Here is a 20,897-nt window from a genome sequence, read left to right on the forward strand (position 1 = left end):
CACAACAGCGATGATACATACAGCGCTCTGTACGAAAGCCACAGAATGCAGTAATTGTATGGAATCATCCTGTCTGTGAGTTCTTTTTGTGGCTGCAAAGTATGATTAAGTGGACACAGTTTGCATGTTTCTCTTTGCACATAAATCAGCGTGTCGTACAGTAATTAGTGTATTTGGAAACAAAAGGGGGCTTCACTTGAATTTGAAATCAAGTTGTGTGGTTTGGAGCATGACTCGGCTGCAGGATCGTCTTCTGACTGATAGGGTGGGACAGTTTGTTCTGTTTGTTCAGCCAGCTCCCATCATTTTTCTGACAAGGCACAGCAATATTTTTTTTTTTTTGTTTGTTGTTTGTTTGGTTTATTCTTTTGTAAAAGGTTGCCAGAGATATTCACGTGTTCTGAATAATAGTCGGAGTATTTATAATGTCAAACCGTAGACTTAAGTGGAGGTTGGATGTCGGTCGGGACCGTGGCGAAAAACCTGACTTTTATTGTCAGGTGTGGCTCACAGAAAATTAAAGCTTGAAAACTCGAAGGTTTTAGAGCAAAGGTCTTAGGAGCTTAGGCCAGAAAGTACAGAAACAATAAAACAGTCAGAAACTCACACTGAATAACTGGAACTTGGCATCAGGGACGGAGTCAAGTCCGGGAGGCTAAAATCGAGGCTGAATGTTTAGAACCTTGACAAATATTTAAAGGCATTGCTTTTTGTATAATACAAGAATGAATAGACATGCAGTGATTTACATTTTGTAAACTAAATTAATCAGTTTACGTTGTACAAGAGTTTTATGCTAAATTTACAAAAATAGTAAGAAAAGTTGTCATATTTAAAAAAAAACCCATTATATTACCGTCTAGAAACAGTTCATCAGATTCTAAAAAGTTTACTGCTCCTAAAGACACATATCCAGGTCATGTCAATAAATCTTTAGGCATTTTATTATTATTATTATTATTATTATTATTATTATTATTATTATTCTATGTCAGCATGCAAATGAGCTCAAAAAGGCCAAACCATCAGAGCCAATAGAAACTATGTGATTTAATAAAGTTACGCAGACAACAGGTGACGGGAAAAGCCAAAAACGATCAAGACGCAGCGACAACAGATTAGATATTTTCTCCCTCACGGACTATGAGCATAAAACACCAAAGATAAGTTAGTCTTCCCCCTCCCCTCTCTACATCGGTTGTGGGTTTAGTGAGTTTTACATGTAGAGCAGTGATACTGATACCGCAGGAAAGAGCACAGTTTGAGCCTTAATTTAAAAGGTGGCTTGTGTGGCTAAGATGATGTTGCAATAGTGTTGCTTTTTGTTTTTACGGGTTTTGAGTAGAGATGCAAATTTTTCAGTGTCTGTGTTTTCAATTCTGATTTTTAGGATCACAATTTGATTCAGAAACTACTTTTAATTCAGAGATAAATTTTTCTATTCAGTCGACAGTTTATTTTTGAATAACAATAGGTTTGTAGCTTAAATTACCAGTATTAGGTTAGCTGTCTGGCTTTTTCTTAACCCTCCTGCTGATGTAACAATCAGTCGGTGAGGAAACGGGTTGTACCGTCAGACTGTCAGCTCCCGAAACGACACAAGAAAAAAAACCTTGTAAAACCATGTAGGGTCCAATTGACTCTGTTTCTTAATACTGCAGGAGGGTTAAATAAAAAAAATATATATCAAAGAATTATTTAAAATATATGTTTGAGAGACACGTAATGCAATTTGCAGTATATTCGCAAATAGAAGCGGCTAAGACGTAAACGCATTTTAAAATTAATTTTGAGCATTTTGAATCGATTCAAAATGTGATTCTCTATAGAATAATTTTTTTCTGCAGCTCTATTATGCAGATTCAGTGTCTGTTTACTTTTTTTCTATTTAGCCACTTAGTGTTGAAACTTAGAGTTATTGCTACGTAGTTTTCCTTGTGTCCGCTGCCGATGTCCACATTGCATAATCCTGGCAGTGGACAAAATTTACACGTTTCTCTCTGTTTTTTCTTCCCCCCTTCTTCAAATTCTTCCTGTTTTTGAGAAGCAAATTTAATAATTTTCCACAGTCAGATTGCAGGTGTTTGCTCAACCAAAGCTAGACTGCACCTGATCACACAGACGCTTTTATTTAAATCCACTGTCTGGTGTCTTAAAAATTCACATGCAACACAACTTCGTGATCATGAGCAATAATATTGAATTTGTTCTGAGATGGTGGGATGCAGCTGCGTTCTGATCACTTGCGTCGCTTTTAATTCTCGTTCAGTTGGTTGTTTGTTGACGCACAACAAACTGGAGTCTCGAACTGCCTTTGACCCAATTTCTCGAGGCCCAACAAGCCGAGACCAAACCCAAGACTGAGGCGTAACAAACCGAGACCGAGACCAGGAAAAAAACAGGTCGGGTCCGGTCTCTAGCCCTCCATCCCTTCTGATCGTACTGTACGTCTCAGTGAGATTCCTACTGTATTATAAACTGGAGATAAAACACCACAGTTTGACTGTGTCAAAAGTTTTTAACATTTTGAAGAAAAAGTAAAACCAGATTTAACTTGCTTGTTTAAAACTAAGTAGCTGTTGCTCCTACTACTACAAAACATTGCAATAATGTTTGATAATCAATCAAATGCGCAGGGCAAGCTGGTGTCACCTGGTTAATTAGTCTCTCTGCCGAACCACAAGCAGCTTACCAGCTGTCGTTTAAATTCAACTCAACGTAACGAGAACGGTGGCCGGTCGGAGTGGGAACCTTTGAGCACCTCACGATTTGATTTGATTACAAATCAGAAAGCTGCGACGCTGTCTTAAACTTTGACAGCTGTTTCTCTTCCACGTCTGGGTGCGAGTATTTAATATGGTTTCTCATGTTTGTTTTGTTTCAAAATATTTCTTTTGACTTTTACACAGCCACATGCGGTGGCTCTGGTCCAAGTTATTTTCTCTTTAGTGCGGAGGCTGCTGGTTGCACTTCATGCCGAAGCCGTACACTCGTTCCACCTATTACATTGTTCAAAATTAAAAAAATAATAATAAAGTTTTGACCCTTGTATGTTGTGGAAAGGACCTCAACACTATGCCATGTCTTGTTTTTCATAAGTGGGCACATTTCAAGCAGCCCAATTTGAAGATAACTGTGTAGTCACTCAGCGTCGTGGGATTAGATCTCGTTTTCATTCATAAAAGTGGCTTCAGTGGTTCCTATCCTAAAGACGATAAAGATGGAGTGAATTAAGCTCTTTTTTTTTCATTTGGATGCAGATAATTCCAGTCTTCCATGCTGCAGGGCCACAGCTCGCATTTTCATAGCCACAAAGTTATCTTTTCCTAACGCTGTACAAATCTCTTCCACTATTTATCCCCGACCTCAGGGTGTTTTTCAGTCACATAAAGGAAAAGAGCATTTTTATTTTGTGTTACTGTAGCTCCTGTGTCTGCGCCGCTTCTCTTCTCTTCTCTGTCTGCCTGCTGGCTCTCAGCTCATGTGTGACCTCTGCAGGCATCTCTCGAAATACAACGCAGATCAGCCTGGTATTTTCACACTCAGTATCTCTTCTAATGAAGTTTTACCATGAATTGAGTGATTCAAGAAGTTTTTTTTTGTGAATTTAACAGCTCAGGTGAATTTAACTTAAAACTTACTCCCCGCTAAACAAACACTATCCACTGAATGAGTCAGAAAATCCCTCTGCTCACTTTCTGATTGGAAAGATTAATCCAGCGATGGGACAGTGGTTGGTCTATACCTCCCACTCCTTCCTCTCTTTGCAATAAAACCCTTCATTTGTTAAAAGCGGCTCAGTGGAGGTCCGGTGGGCAGCCTCCTTCGGATCAGGTGTTGTCCAGATGTGCCGGCGAGAGTCATCCTCTGGGTTCTGCTAATCTGTCATTTGGAGGGGAGAGATCGAAGAAGAAAACAACCAAACAGGCTGCAATCTGTGTCACACTGTTTTATAAGAAGACAGAAATTTAGTGTCATGTTTACTTTGTGCTAATTCAGTGTGGTTAGTCAATATTACCACTTTTTTCCCCCCCACTTTTTTTTTTTTTTTTTTTTTTTTTTTAGATGTGGAAGATAATCAAACTTTGAAGTTATTTTACAGGAACCAGGTGCATCATCTGTTTCCTCATGTTCTTCTGATTATTATTATGTAAGCCGTTTTAATCAGCTTTGAAAACTTTTATTTGACATTCAGAGGGCAGTATATATTTCCTTCTTATTGTGAAGATTTAAATCTGACAAGCTGCTGAGTTCGAGACCATAAACACTCTCCAAAGCAGCATTCAAATCAAATGGCAAGCTGGTCCAGATGCAGTCTGATAATGAAAAAGTAGATTATAAAATCACAGATTTGGGCTTATTAAAAATATGGAACGTTGTAAAATTTGATGATTTGTGGATCTTTAATAGCAGCGTGAAAAAGCACTTAAAGAGAATCTGTCTGCCTTTTTTGTGTTTTGTGATCTGTTCCTGCCAAGGCTTAGTTCCTCCTTGGCCTGAAACTCATCTGATCACAGTGCAGCGCTCTGCTATAATGCCATTTATTGATAAATGTGTGTTAAAAGCAAAAAGATTAACTTAAAAGACTGAAGAATAACGCTTTCCACAAGATCGGAGTCAAATTATCAACAAGGCATATCAACAATTAGAGGAGGAAAGCTAACGTTAGCCAGGAGCTTCTTCAGACATCAGGAAAGCAGAACCAGATGAATGTTTACTGAATTTGTTTGGTAGCCATATTTTCAACGTCAGACAGAAATAAATAGTAAATCTTCATGTTTTTTTAGGTAAACTGTATTTTTAACATTACAACGCCTTTCTAAAATCCAGTTAACTCAACGTTGGAGCGGAGAAGACATCTTATTATTGGTAAGAAGGAACACAATCAGAAAGCTATGGAGGAACATATAGTACTCATTTTCACCCCTGTGGGTTTTAGTTTTACCCAAAAGATTGTTTCTATACTTTAATCTGAAACATGTTCTGCTGTTTTTGTCAAAAATAGTCATGGATAACCAACAGATACATTTTTAGGAACATTGTGAAAAAGCTTAATTAATCAAGATAAATTTGTGTTACTTTTCTTTTGAGCTGTTGTATTTTTATACTTGAACCATACAATAATTTTTTTAATGATTTTTTAAAAAACATTCTCATATTATTTTGTTTATTCTTGCACTTTATTTGTTGATGCATGAAAAGTAACTCAGCTGATTAGGTTTAGCTCTTATAGAACCAGAGCTCACTGCACTTTTCTGTCAAAAACTGCCATTTTGTAGCATGTAAGTTGTAAAGAGGTTTTATTAAAAAGCAGTTTCAGTAGTTTAACGTTTCACCCTGAGTCCCTGCTCCAAAAGTTAACTAGTGTTAACACTTGTTGCTCTTTGGCAGTGGAAATATCCCCGTTTTACTTTCACTTCCTTCCACTTGCATCTGCAACAAAGCATCTGAAAGTTTTTAATAACCCATTTACCAAATGCATTGTGGAGGATTTTTATATATATTTTTTTGCTTTAAAATGGTTATATCATAGTCATGGAAGTTATTTAGATCTTTTCATTTAATGGAAACATGCACTGTTTTCTGTTTTTTCTTGCTTAATGGTGAACATGAAGACATTTTATAGACATGTTAGAAACTGACAAAAGCATTGGAATGATAAAGTTACATACACATTAGACTATTTTTAGTTTGCAACTGTCTTTAAAAAATAAATACAACTGCCTACTTGGGCTTTAATTGTCAACACAAGGCAAAATATGAAGATATACTTGAATTTTCTCATTAGTGCTTTACCTGAAAGTGTCATTTCATTTTAATGGATATAAGCAGCTAATAATTAATTTTTTTTTCTATCATGTCTACTGTATATTCACTCGACATTAATAATGGTCGATATTAGCCAGTTGGAAGCCCTGAGTCAGAGTCCCTGTGAAAGCCAATGCCATTCATAAAACCGGAGCAGCTCAGGTCAACAGCGACGCTATCAGATTATCACATCCAACATAATTATGGGGTAAAGTCCAAGGAAGTGTGGTTGTGTTTACGATTCTATTTGTATTACAAGAGAGGCGTAAACGTGTGTGTGTGTGTGTGTGTGTGTGTGTGTAAGGAGGAGCAATCAGAGTGCATGATCGCCCTTCGCCAGACGACCACAATGAGCTGCAGCGATGGCAGAAAGAATCTCTGCCTCTGTGTCTCAGACTGGGGGCCGGCCCAGCCTCCACGGAGCACTCGGCCACTGCCGCATTGTGGCCCGGGGCCTCATCTGAATGGCTCTTTAGTATTTTGTGTGAACAAGTCATCGCCATTTGCATTTGTTCCAGTCACAAAGGTTTAACAGGTCAATAGGGACTCTCTGGCAGAAAACTAACACGCTAGGGTAACTGTTTTCCTCCTCCCTCACCGCGGTTGTGAGACGTCCAGCCAGCTCGTCCCAATAATATGTAGCCCAAGCATGTGGCATGTATACATCTCTTGCACAAGTGTGTGTGTGTGATTGGCGACAGCGGGGTGTAGGGTCAGAAAACAGAAGCTTTTACACTCTGAGCTGCTCTGAAAAGTTTAATTAACATGCAACTTATGGCAGCAGCTTGTCTGAGCAGCAGAGGGGGTTTGTTTTGTCTGCTAACCTCGCTTTCACACACAGACTCTAGAAGGTTAGCAGGCCTGCAGGGTTTCATTTCCTATTCCCTGCTCTCTCAATAAAACCTATAGCTTGTTGCGGAACAATAGGTGAGCATATGTGGGAGCCATTCAAACCAGAATCACTCATTGTTTGAAAGTTTATTACTTCTTCTGGATGCTTTTGCTAAGCATCCACCTGTTTGTAAGGAGAAAAACATTCACCAGCTTTTGTTGGTACTGTCGTAAATCTGCCAAGCAAGAGTGCCGCTCAGGAATAATCATTTAAAAAAATGGATGATAATTATTTCTGATAATTGCAATTGGTGACGTAAACCTCAGTTAAGTTGTGAATTTTAAATGCACAGCTGGGTTTCTGCTTGGTGCATAGGTGCTTTCTAGGAACGTGCCAATTCTCTGTGACGACCTTTATTTAAAAATACCACATTTCCTCTGTGTCACCTTGTTTACACATTAAACATCTCTATTGCATGATCTAATTACTTTTTTTCATAACAGAAAAGCAGCAACAATCGATTATTAAAATATTTTAGCAAATTGATTCTAACATACAAACTTAAAGCAGAAAATAATAAGAGCCCGCTACATTTAATTGTAGTTTTCAAGTAAGCATGTTTCTTGCAAACCTTTTGCCGTCCTGTTCCTTATGGAGAAACCAGTTAACCTGTTCGGCTGTGAACTGGTTAACTGGTCGGCCCAGGTAGCCGTTCTGCTGCTGGTTGCCGGGCAGAATGTAGATTCAAAACAGTTTTACCTTTTAAAGAGAGACGGGTGATGTTTCCTCATCATGGCTAACTATGTTTTCTGTAATTGAAAATATTTCCAGATGGCCTAAGTGTTGATCTTGTAAGCAAGGATAGAGTGAAGGAGGCTCCTTTCAGCTAGCTGACTGGCAGTGTGCAGTCATATTTGTTTGTCTTGTTTTTCTTTTAAGGGATCTGATCAGCAGTATACAGCAACAGGTGGGGGAGGGACAGGGTTGTTTATTTTCGAAACAGGGACCGGGATTTAGATTTGCCCAGAACGTCACAAAAATAACTTCTTTTGTTTTTTTGTTCAAGCAAATTTGATTTCGGAGTGTCAAACCATAAAGTGTACTTCACTGAAAAACAGATTAACCAATAAGAAAGGAGCTCTTCTCTGCTTTAAATATGAACTTAATGGATTTTTAATGAGTCTGCCCCAGGTGATAACCTGTTTAAACATTGTGCACACTTGCATATTCATCACAAGGAGCCACCTTCAGACTCTCATAATGTAAATATCGCAACAGTTGCGGACGTTCACCGTTAACAGCAGGGGAGAAAATGCCGTATTTGTTGCTCACACAGCTTCCAGGCTGCCTGTTTTAACAAGCGTCGGACTGCCTCAGCCCTGACCTACATCGTGTCAGCGTTTGAGTCCTGCTTACAGACTCGTCTGTCCTGCTGATCCCAGCCTGCCCGGCTGCACCTCTCTGCTCTCTCGCCGCCGTATCTTGTTTTGCCTGTTTGTGTTGCTCCGTGCGACCCACCATTTGGACCTCGCTTCCATTATCTTTTTCGACAAACACCCTCCTCTCCTGCTTCCCTTGCCTCCAGGGTCTGGGGCAGAAGAAAGGCAAAGCCAAAGCCCCAGCATCAGGTGCTTCAAGCTGCTAGCTAGGCTTGCAGCCAGGCCCTAGAGATCCAGAGATCCAGACCTGGCAGCTCCCAGGCTGCGACGTGTGAAACACCGCACACAAAGGGGCTCGCTCTATCTGTATGCACCCTACATAGGGAGGCTTTTGTTGCAGCCAACAGGCACATGACTGGTAGCATCTTAACCCCTGAGAGGCAGCGTCAGTGCTCCCTTCTCACTGGACCGTACAGTGGAGAGGAAACGACAATGAGTCAGAGCGACGACGATAAAACGACCCTTTATTTCAGCAGAGAGAGACTCGGTTTTAATGGTGATTCATGGGTTCAGTTTTGTTTGTTTGTTTAAAGAAATTAAATTTTACTTGACTTTATTGAGCTTGTAAATAATTTGATCTTTACCTGACTCTGAAATAATGACATTTAGCAGTTGCTGAAATGCCAAAAATCTCTTATTTCCATGTTTTTTACTCTTGAGAAACACATAAAAAAAATTATCCCAAAGGACCTTACTAAATAAAGTTTAATCAGTTTGTTTCAAGTACAACTTGTATATAAAAAAAACATTGAAGTACACTCTGTCTTGAACACCCTAACTCCAACAAATATTTTAATTTGGAACATAGAGGAACGTATTACTCAGTTAAAGTGAAGTTTTGCTATATAAAATCTAGTATACAGAGGTGAATGTAAAGAGATGTACCTAAAGGGAAAAACCTGATAAATTGTTCCTTCTTAACATTATTGAAAATTTATCATCATATCACCCACTTCAAAATAAATTTAATCAAGAACAAATGCATTCTGCATGCTGTCGTTTATTAAACAAAAATGGTGCCAGAGGAGAAAAAGTTTGTAAAAAAAAAAAAAAGAAAAAAAGTAAGAAATCATTACTAAATGTTCAACATATTTAAAGTCCTAATCATTTTCTATTTATCAATTTTAACATAAACCTCATATGTTTGTGTGATATGTATCTGAATATGTTTCTAAACTATTCAAATTAATGCAAATCTTTGATGGGAAGAAATAAATTGCTTTACACTGTTAGAAGGCTGCTGTACCAGTGGGCAGATGTAAAGAAACATGTTAGGATATAAACTGATATTTTATTATGAAACTCTAACATAACAGGAATAGAACTCCTTTATTATTATCACTATAATTATTATACATAGTGTGCATTGAAATTAAAAGTGCCCCTCTGCTTGTGCTTCCTAAAATACTGCATGCATTTCATAATAAGCTCAACAAGAAAGCAGACATTAGTGAGGAGGTAATAAATAACGTTTAAAAGTAGCAATAAGTAAAAGTTAACGAGATACGAAGGTTGAATGTTCAGAGTTGTGAGTCTTTTACATAGATGGCCAGCATTAACAAAACCGTTTTAATGGAACAAGAGTTTATACAGGAGGAAACAAAATAATTGACGTGGTCTGAAACAGTATGTAAATATTAAAGAGTTAAATTAGTGGCGAGAAGAAAACCATTTAGATGAATAGAAGAACAGTGGTGGTATTTGTAACATTATAAATGAGAGCATGTATGGCACAGTATTTTGTACATATAGTTGAATTTACATGATTTTCAGACACTTTATTAACACAGCATGCAAGTTATTTATGGAAAGTTTCAGTTTTACATGTGAAGAAAGATGCATATGATAAATTTATGTTTCTAAATCCCTACAAAGGTCTAGAGTGTGTTTGAAAATTGAAATTAGAGACTCGGATTGAATAAAATATATCCACAGATAAAATGTTTCTATCCACACGGGATTTTTTTTTTTTTTCTTTCAATATTATACCAATGTCCAGTAGAGATAATTATGATTTTTTTGTATGTTTAGAAAAATGTTCTTATTAAAATCCAGGTTACAAAACTGAAATTTATTAAATGAGTCTGTGGTTAAATTAATACGCAAGTTTGGTAAATTGCAAATACCTCATTTTTGAATTTCTCATTTTTAAAGATACACACACACGTCTGTGTGTGTGTGTGTGTGTGTGTGTGTGTGTGTGTGAGAGAGAGAGACAGAGATCTATATGTATACTTATATTTGTGCTCAATAAGAGAAACAAACTAAACTCCTAAATCCTTATTTGGCTAAACATGATTTCCAGAGATTAACATGTTGCATTTTAGTTTATAGATAGTGTCTTGATTCTATATATTTATTTTTTATGAGGTTAGCAGGATGTAAATCACATTAGAGCCAGTCGAAGCCGCCTTCGCAGCTCCACCACCTCCCCCTCCTTCCTCACGATGCGTTCGGTTCCGAGGTGGGGGCGGCCGGGGCGCCAAACCTTCCAATTCGGGCCGAGCCAGGTGACTCAGGGCCCGTCCAGGCTGCGGTTGCTCTGTGACGTGGCACTGAACCCCAACCAACAGCAGGTCCGAGCGCTTTAAAAGGTGGTACCACTCGGCGAAAGTGCCAGACAGCCACCAAACGCTGGAGAGCCTGATGCTCGATAAGAGCTGCTAAAATAATCATTTATTAATGTGGGATGGAGCCTAAAACGTGAGCAGTAAGTAGCTGGAAGACAGGAGGGGAGGAGATGCTTTTAGTGTGTTGGAAGGAGGAGATGAGGGGTAAGTTAGACGTGGAAGGTTTAAAAAAAAATCCTATTTTAATTTCTGTGAAGCTTTTCAGCAATTTACATTTTTAGATATCACAAATTATACTATCCCTGAAAAATATCGCACATAAAAATGTCTTAAGGGCTTCAAGAGCTTAAAGTGCTTTAGTGTTTTTTTTTATTTTTTTTTATTTTATTGGAAGTGTAACTTTGCAATATTAACAAAATAATTACAAACTACATCAAAGAGATGGATATCATCCTAATAAATGTTTTCATATGAGCTATACAGTCTGTGTGCATAATTAGAGACACTTTTTCATATGAAAGTTGAAAAAGAAGCTGAAAGTAGGACAGCAGTTTTCCTCAAATCACTTCCCCTTATTTGGATTCAGAGGAGCTGCAGTGTAAAGAGGCACCTTGGCTGTCAAATTACTGCTTCCCTTCGGATTTATAGTCTGTTTGGCCATTTTAAAAAGCTGTTTAGGACGCCTCGCCGTCCGCAGCCAGCGACTGGTCCAGTTCGCCTCTCCTCTTTTCCAACCTTTGCTCCGCTGTGCTGCAGAGCAGGCTCCCCTCCGCACAGACGAGCTCGGTTTTCTGAGGTGAGTGGATTAATGATTGTCAGCGAAACACGTCGAAATCAAAGTTAACGCTCAGCGCCGTTGATAAGGGTCATGTGTTTGTGCAGAACACGTGAAAATGATTCTATCTGGCAGATTTATGCCACCTTGTTTAATTAAAGGCTCACTTGGTTTATCTTCTTGGTACGATTGCAAAAGTAAAACTCTTTATTTTTTTCCCCTGGCAAGTCCATAGACTGTTTAGAAGCAAACTAAATATTTGTATTTGTGATGTGGAATAATTTGAAAAATATCTGCTTGTAGTGTGACTTGTAAAAGTTTTACTAAATCTCTAATTGGTGTTTTTAATGGTTTCACTTCGAACTCTCTGAGGTGTTTTGAAAAATAAAACTGGCACTTTGTACAATTAATTTTACATATTTGAAAAGAAAAATCCAATTTGGGTAAAATAACCAAAATTTTACAGTTAATAAAATGTACTTGTCTACATATTTTTAATCCTGAAATGTATATTCCTCAAGAAAAAATGTTCAGTATTCTTCGTTTTTCAGATTTTTCAAGTTTAATGGATTGTTTACGAATTGGTAAAAAAAAATTGTATTTACTAAAGAAATCAGTAAATGCATGCCATTTATTAAAAAATTATAATCATGTTTGATTTCTAATATAATTTTCTGCCTTCAGCATAATAAAAAAGGAAACACACTAAAAACATTAAGAGGGAAAGAGTTGCTTTTTTTTCTTATCGAATTCCTTAAGTTTACCAACTTATTTAAAATGACTGTTTTTAAAAAAATAAATATATACATTTTATGCAAGTCTGTTAGTTTGAGTCAGTTTATAGTTTTACATTATTTCTGACTGTTAAAATTTACAATGTAGATTTCAATCTGAGTCTTTCACACACATGTAGGTGGATGTCAGACTTTTCTGTCTGTATTTTGTTTTAATATAATCGACGCTTGCAAAGTCGTGACTGGTTTAACAAAAATTGCTATTCAGAGTCTGTTTTATCATGTTAGAGAAAATAAAACCTTAAGAACATTTTTAAAAGATTTTTAGCTTTTGTTTTCTGTTCGAACTTTGAGAGAGAAAAGAGAAAAAGTAAAGCAGAGCTCTGACTTCGGGGTTAACCTGGTTAGAAAGAAGCTCTGTGTGTTTCTGTTGTGGACTTTAAGAAAAAGTCATAAATTTAAAGATGTTGCTGATCTGTTTTCAATAGCAGTCGGCCACGTTATTATTAGCATTGTCCAGATAGCTGTGTCCACCATCTTGTCTCCTCCTGTCCTCCATTTTGTGAGTTTTTTTATTTTTTTATTTCTCCATCCACTCTTGTTCTGCTGTATCAAAAGTACACCGAGTCGTTCCTCCCTCCTCTTGTAAATGGGAGGAAATAATCTTTACAGAATTTCTATTTTCTTTGTTTTTAAGAAAGAAAAAAAAAATATCTGGATTTCATTTTAATCCATCACAGATTTGGATCATCAAATTCTTTTATTTGGGGCTGAACTCGACCCTGCCAAGCAGGAGTCTGTAAAAGGAAGGCCGCGTCCTCTTCAACAGGGTGCTTATCTCCTAAAAACAATTTGTTCAAGCAGTCAGCAGCACTCAAGCCAGACCGAGGTTTTACACCTCAGCAGCGTGAGCCGCTTTGACCTATGGCCCCGTAATGGCCACCAGGGGTCACAGAGGTTAATAGAGACTGATGTATGAGGCCCCAGAGTGACATCCCAGAGGAGATGGCCCCTTAATCCTTATTAGGCCTCCATGTTAGTGATCCTTACCTTTCAAAGCAAACAGCACGCGCTCTTTGCTGCGGGGCCCCGGCCTGCCCCTGGCGTTACACTTCTGACCTCGGGGTCGTGCCCTTTTGTTCAGAACCCTTCAGGGGATGACCTTTAGGGTCATGTCTGTAATAGAGAAGTTGTCGAGGCACGTGCTGCCGTGGGGCCCCCACGGCGGACCACCTCACAGAGGGAGTCGGGCCGCAGCGCTAGTCGCTGACAGACAGCAGGAAGCGTGTGTGTGTGTGTGTGTGTCTGATGGACTGTTAATGTATAGATAGTCGTAACCTGTAGGTTTAATATGCAACATGGGAAGTTCAGGAGAGAGTTAAGAGTGCAGGAAATGATTTTGAAGATCAGCGTTTGAAATGCTGTCTGTCTGTACCGACACTTTAACTCCACAGCTTTCAGTACGTACCTACTCAAAAACATTTAGATAAAAAAGTTACAAGATTCTCACTTGATGATAACCTGGAGTAAAAAAACTTAATGTTTTTAAAAAAAAATGCAGAACAGGCCATAGAAGAACAGTCTGCTTCTTTTGGTTGGATGTCTACTTTGGATTTTTGAACTAAAACGCAAATTTATCCCTCGTGTCCAGTTAGCACTGTGACGATTCTTTGTTTGCTTTGACATCTTTTATTTCATAAATTACACAAAACACATGAAAAAGCAGAAAACACTCTTAAAAACAAAAAGTTTCTCTTTATTTATCCGTAGTTCTAAAAAAAAAAAGCAGGACTTCATGAAGTTTGACATAAAAGCCATAAATATCTCTGATTGATTCTTCTTCTTACCTTCTGTGTTTAAAAAAAGCAAAGAAAATATCCAGAGCACTAAATTTAATAATAGCTTTTATGTGTTTATTTGGCAGAATATTGCTCCCTTCAAACTTCCCCCTCATAAATCCCGAATAAGAGTGACTGCTGGCGTAAATATTTATAGTTATAAATATTTCCGACTATTCAAAAAAAAAAATCACAAACAATTTCGCTTACTTGCATGCAGGAGAAATGCATAAAAGCCTTCTTTCAGCCAGCCGACGAGCAGTGTGCAGCAACAGGTGGGAGAGAGACAGCCCTGCTGCACATGCTGATTCAAGCAGCCGGACAAAACCTACTGTAGTTCGCTCTGATGCTTTTATTTTTATTTTTTGCAATCCTGTTAATGGAAATCAGTTTAAACTGTAAGATGAAAACCTTAAAACACTGACAGCATTAACTGGTCCACATCCAGTTAAAAAAAAACAAAAAAACTTTTCCTTTTTAGGGGAAAAAAACGATACAATAAGATTAGTTGAAAACTTTCTCCTTCATTACTTTGTCATAATTAGCGCCTGTGATTCATACCTTTATGTTTAATACCCACAAAGTCCAGATCTGCTTTCCCTGCTGCAGCGAGCGGTTCTGTATGTTGGCTGGCATTGTCTGCGGCTGTGGATTTGTGGGATGACTCATAAAGAAGTGACAACACGGGGGGTCCGACAGGACCTCTGAGTTAACAGCTTCTCTGTATTAGTTCAGGAGGGAGTTAATTTTGACTGCTCTGTTGCCACTGTGCAACTTCAGTTGTGCAACACCGACAGGCTGTGGTAGGTCGGTTTTTGCAAAGTTGTCTTTTCAGATCCCCCTCTTGTTTACTTTAATTCTCGCAGATCCAAGGGACTGTTGAAGCCTAAAACTGCTTGTCTCGTCTTTCCTCACCTCCTTTAAATGTGCACACAACTTACACGCTTATCAAATCTTAATAATGCAGCAAGCTGTTAGTAAATCTATGCTAACACTGAGCACAGATTGCTTTAACTCAGGGTAGGGGGAAGGGAAAAAAAAGTTGTTGCAGGCTCATAGAGATGTCATAAATGAGGGTTGTTAATATTGGAGTTTCATCAATGGCAGCATTACGCGGGCCGCTCCTGCAGGGGCGAGGCCGCCGCTGAGGGCTTCAGTGTCAGAAGTTGGCAGCCGAGCCAAAACCAGAGCCGTATCCTCGAATGAACCCGGAGCAACAGGCTCTGCCAAGTTTTTTGAATTCCTGCCACATGTCAGATGGTAAACAAGTAACTAGCAGAAACAGCGTCTGAGACAGAGCACAAGGAGCTCAGGGGGAACTCTACGGATCACAGATGAGGCTTGCGTTTGTTTCGAACGATTGTTTGATTTATATTCAGGACGCAGTTGTAGTGGCGTTTTCGCGCGCGCGGAGATTCCCATTGGTTCCCCAGACATGGCGAGATGTGACGTCACAGGGGGTTCAGGACCCGACGACTATTTGGTTGCACGACCCATTTTTTTTTTTTTCTCAACAAGGGACACGAGTGTGTTTATATCCCCCCCAAAAAAGAGCAAAGAAGTGATGCGTTTCCCCGTGTTGAACCCCGGTTCTAATCCTTGTCCCACTTAGTTTTTCTGCATTGTTCGTCGTTCGATATGTTGAGATTTATCTGCAGAAGGCTGAAAAGAGAAGACTTTCCCTCTCTCCCAGCCACACATGCAGCTACGTAACATAACGCCTTTTTTCTTTCAGCCTCCAAGACTGAGCAGCCATATTAGTTTGCTCTCCTGTTCTTCGTCTTCTATCGAGAACGTGCAAATTAAACCCCTCACTCTTCTGTCCAAACTTCCCCCACTGATCGATTCGTGTCGTACTGAGGCTCAAGGCGCTGAGGACAGATTTAACTCAAAACTGCCTTAGTTTTGCTCAGAGATGTGAGATCTCAGTCAGTTTTCCCCTCTCTTTTGTAGAGCTGCTACTTCAGGGAGAGCAGAGAGAGGTGGTGGTGTGGGGTGGGAAGGGGGGAAAATGTGCCTGTGTGGAGTTCTGGTTTCTTTTGGGAAAGAGATGACTGCAGGGGAGGGGAATTGCTTCCAAAAGAGAGGAAGTTGTCTCTTTTTTTTTTTCTTGTGCCATGGGGGAATCTGTTGCAGATACGGCGGCATTACAGCGTTTTGGACACACAGAAGTTTTTCAAGGAGGCGTTGGAGTGAAAAGGGGGGTGGGGGGACAGCAGACTGGCATGAGTAACCTTCAGCATGCTGATCCAGAGGTGAGACAGGAAGAAGGGAGGGTTGGTATCCGGTGCTGAAAGAACTGAAAAAAAGATTATCCCCGCCACTCAGAGCAGAGCTGTATGTTGGTTCGTGACAGAGCAGACTAAAAATGGTAGGAGACAGTCAAGCTGGACGCTTGCAGGACGACATTTTGTAGCTAGCTTACAGCCGGACTGTTCGCAGCGAGGCGAGGGGCTTGCCCGGACGCAGCACATGCCGGGCACACTGCGGTTAATATTGAAGCGTTTTTATTGCATGGCGTGGCGCAGTCACACCCAGGCGCTTATCTGCCTTTGACCACATGCCAGATCAGTCAAAGCCACTCATTAATGTGTCCGTGATCAAGGAGAAAGACAGTAGAGCCGTCATAGCTGACGTGCTTTCTGGCCTCAATAACCCCAACGCCACTGCTTCCTCCCTGGAAAGTTTTACTGATTAAAGGAAGTAGTCCGGTCCAAAGATGGATTGTTAATCTCTGAGCAGCTGAATCCTTGAATCATTTGTAAGTTTTCTGTGACTGTCCTCCTGAAGGAGAGGAGCTCCTGACACCCCTCACCCCCTCCAGCTCCCTCCCTGCCTTGCCTCGTGGACACTACGTCGCCGGACTCGGTGATGAAAACGCGTAGCGCGCACACTCCCACACTTCCCCTGTTTCATCATCAGCTGAGCTCCTCGTCCTCCACTCACAGCGCTCGTCTCCCTCCCTCTCCGGGTTCCCTCCCCTCTTGGCTCCTGCTTCGGTTTCTATCCATCGCTCCTCGCCTCCTCCTCCTCTTCTTCTCTCCCTGGGTCCCGGCCACATGCGAGAGGCTAGACTAGGACACTGCAGCCCTGAAAAAAAAAAAAAAGAGAGAGGGGAAAAACGCTCTGTTGCTATTTCTACAGGCGGGTCCCTCCCCTTTAGCTACCCTGTGCCAAAAGAGGGAGGGATTCTTCTCTACTCTCAGTCCTGGGATTTTAACCCTCTGCCTGCTCTCACTCCGTCTCTCTGCAAGATCTCTTCCTCGCTCTCGTGCAACAAGTGGCTTTGCTTTGCTGCTTTCCTCTTCGTTTCTGCTTGTGGGGACGTCTCCGGCTGATTTGTCTGTAACCGGACTTGAAAGACTCTGCGTTTGCTTCGTTCCCTTTCGACCACGTGCTTCTCCACTGCTGTTCCTCACAAGTCCTTCCCCGCTGAAGCTGAAGGCGAGCGTTCGGCCGTTGTTGGACTGGCCTCGGGGATTGTGTTTCCTGAACATTTACCTTGAATTCTCCTCCTTTATTTTTCTATGCTCTTATCTGCCATGCCCTCCACCTTCCATCTGTGGACACCGTTCCCTCTCTTTGGCTTCTCTGCCCCACCCTCCTTTCTCTCTCTCTCTCCCTCTCTCTCTCTTTCCTTCTCTCTGTCATGGGCAGTCTTGAGTTAAAGGGTAGCAGGAGGGTGGAGCAGCGGCCAGGCTTTTTCTAGGACAGGTGCCAGTTTCTAACAAAAGACTGAAAAAAGGGATAGATTTAAGCCAGGAGGACAGAAATGGCATGCATCAAGAGCTTATCTGCACTAATAGCGTGCGTATGCATGACTATACTCTCCTGTTGCAATTATTTTCCACTGCAAGAGTGTTAAGCAGTAGAGATTTCGAATTCTTTCGCTCCCGTGAAGGCATTTGAGTTTCGAGCTGGGATAAGAGGAGGGCAGGCAGAGGCAGAGAGGGAAGAGGTGGAGCTGAGCTTTTTTTTTTTTTTTTTTTTGCCCTGCATTATTCATGTGCCCGGGCCCGGTACTGCGATCTGACTGGCTGCCTGGCGTAGCATTCATCCAACATTCAGCAGCTCTGTTTGCTAACATTCCTCATTCAAAGCTCGGTTAGCTGCCAGACGGGAGGAGCACGCGACTCCGTAGGAAACCCACATGGCCTCCCCCTTATTGTGGCGGGCCCAGAATCGGAGGCGAAGGGACGGAGAGCGGCAGCATGAGCTGGTTTGTAGATATCAGACAGTCAGCCGAGGCTGGGGAGGGATTTTCTCGAAGCGTATCGACCGTTTTGGCGATTGCAGGGGTGAAATCTCTGGCAGAGGGGGAAAGGCTGGCGTATGAAAAAGGCGTTGGGCGCAGACGGAGGAGGCTGATACTTTCCGGGACGCTGAATGGGTCTCAACGTTGGCGTGCCCGCCTACTCCTTGCAGCGAGTGCAGAGCTGTGTGACTGAAGCTGAAGCTCCCTGTCTCTGCTCCTCTCTACAGGAAGGAGATGTGGGCATACCGTGTGCTGCCGTGGACGTTTTCCATCGCAATAAGTCCGCAGAGAACCCCACGGTTTATCCTGGACGGCCGATTCCAGTCGCTCCGAAGCGGGTAAGTCAGTCGGCGTGCGGTTCAGGTCGTGTGAGAATGTGTACTCGGTTTTCTTTTTGCAAACCAAACGTCAGGAGCTCGATCATTATGTTCACTTCTTTCCTCAATGTCCGGCCGCACAACTATCCAAGTCGAACGTGGCAGACGTGGCGTTTTCTTCAAACCGCCTTAATCTCGTTGTATTTTCTTTTCATCTGGAATCTGGTTTTGCTTCTCGGATGTGTTTGTGGTTGAGCGAGAAGTCTTCATGGAGGGGAGCAGGCAGGGAACCGGTGCTGTAATGTAAGGCTGAGGGCCAGACGAGGCCTGCAACACAAGGCCAAGCTCCACCACAATGCACTGCTCCTCCATACGTCCCTCTCCTTCTTGCTCAATCCCGTGATTGTCGAGTAGAAAGCCTTTAGGTGTCATTAAACCCTCGTTTCCCTCAATATCCACTCGTTTGCTACTCTTAATAGTCAGGTAAATGTTTGGAAAATGGGTCACCGCTGACACGTGGCTCCCTGCAGTTTTAATAAAGCCAGAACAAAACTATTAGTAGTACCGCTTAGCATGCAATTTTTTATTAATATGGCCAATTGTATAACTTTTTATTTATTTATTTATTTATTTTTTATAATTTCTTTAACATGGGTGTCGAGAAATCATTCCTTTCTTGTTCCTCTTTGACTCTGATAAAGTGACTCAACTTTGGCTGAAGCCTAGTAGGTGTAGCTTGACCAAATCTGGAAAAGTTGGAACCTGTTTCATCCGAGAAGAATATTCGCTGCAATTTTTTAGTGTCGTGTGAGATTTTACACGCAATTCAATAACCTGAATTGCGCCACACCCCCTCGTCAACGCGATGAAGCATAACGTCTATTAATCAGTGCCCGTAAATCACGTTTTTGGCCTTCGCTAATTGAAAAATGTGTGTGTTTGCTGTTTAATCCGCATCGATATTGCTCCACAGTCGACCATGACCAAATGACAGAGGAGTGGAGGGAGCGTGAGTCATCCCAGATACCTCCAGTCTCCTTCCCACCTACATCCCACGTTTGACAGGCCCTATTCATCTGCCACTCTCGCCCTACAGGGCCCAACACAGGCTACTTCATCACTGTCACCCTCACAAGAGGCCCCCAATGTGGCTCCCTTATTTAGTGGCTCCAAAGCTCTTTCCGCGGGCCTCGCTGGGGTGAAATTAGGAGGTAAATCAACGATGTTTGGACAGGGAGAACGTCATTGTTGGAGTCCAACGGACCCTCAAGGAACATGCTATATTGAATATAATATTCAATATAGCACGTTGTCTTTTCCATTTCCTTTTTTGCATTACCCTGCATTGAAATGCACTGACGTACACAGTCTGAACGTGTTTAATTAGCTTTTTTGGACTTGAAAACAGCGTACGGTTTCAGAACTGTGCAGGAAATTACTAAATAGTTCCCGCAGAACAAACACCAGGGATATCTCGAATAGAAATACAAGCGATTTTAATCCTCATCTTATATTTATGATGAGTAGCAAACAAAATCTTGCTTATTTTTTCTGACTATTGCAGAACATTTTATCTGGACTAAAAGAAAAATAAAGAAGAAAGTATCTGAGAAATTATTTTTGTGGATTAAATTCAATATGTATTACACTCATGATTTAATAATAAAAAAAACAAAACCCCCCACAAAAACCTCCAAGTTACACCAGACACTCAAGATCCAGTCTTTCTCACACACACACACACGCACACGCACACACACACACACACACACACACACACACAGGCAAACACCCAGACACATTTGATGCTATGTACCCCACAATGAACTGAGCCTCCTCAGATGAATGGGGTTCCCACGCCTCTCCTAAGTAGTGCAGGGCACAGCCTCCTCCTTTGAGCATTCACACACATACACACCCACAGTACACGCACTATAAAGGGCCTCACAGTCTTTCATAAGCAAGCACACACAGGTGCATGTGAGTATGATGTAGTGGCACACACATGTAAACGGCACATTGCTGTAAGCGGTGATTTGTTATTCTGAACACGTCACGTGGCGATAAAGGTTCGGTTTTAGCAACAAAGTCAGACAGGAGGATCTTTGTTGCAGTTTGGCTCCAAAATGCAAAATCTTTTAATTTGTAATGAGGAGAAACAGGAGCTAATGAGGAGTAAGATGCATTTAGGGTGCGCTTACTTCCACTGAAACATCAGTTCGGTTTATTTGTACAGTGATTTTCTGTCGATTAATGTCGTCTAAAGACAAACAGGTCTGGATCGGTCAAGCAAATAAACTCCAGACATATAGACAGATTCAAATTAAAC

At 41.0% G+C, this 20,897-nt stretch overlaps 1 long non-coding RNA gene across 1 annotated transcript in view; it reads left to right on the forward strand.

Annotated features, from left to right (window-relative positions):
• The window catches only part of LOC107833785 (uncharacterized), a 35,751-nt gene that overhangs the window by 11,026 nt on the left and 3,828 nt on the right, over window positions 1-20,897 (forward strand). The window contains exon 3 of the long non-coding RNA XR_001659548.1: window positions 18,479-18,589. This is a non-coding gene — a long non-coding RNA (uncharacterized LOC107833785). The remainder of the gene's footprint in view (window positions 1-18,478; window positions 18,590-20,897) is intronic.

Source organism: Poecilia formosa, unplaced genomic scaffold (assembly GCF_000485575.1).
Source record: "Poecilia formosa unplaced genomic scaffold, Poecilia_formosa-5.1.2 Scaffold9, whole genome shotgun sequence".
Lineage (NCBI taxonomy): Eukaryota > Metazoa > Chordata > Actinopteri > Cyprinodontiformes > Poeciliidae > Poecilia > Poecilia formosa.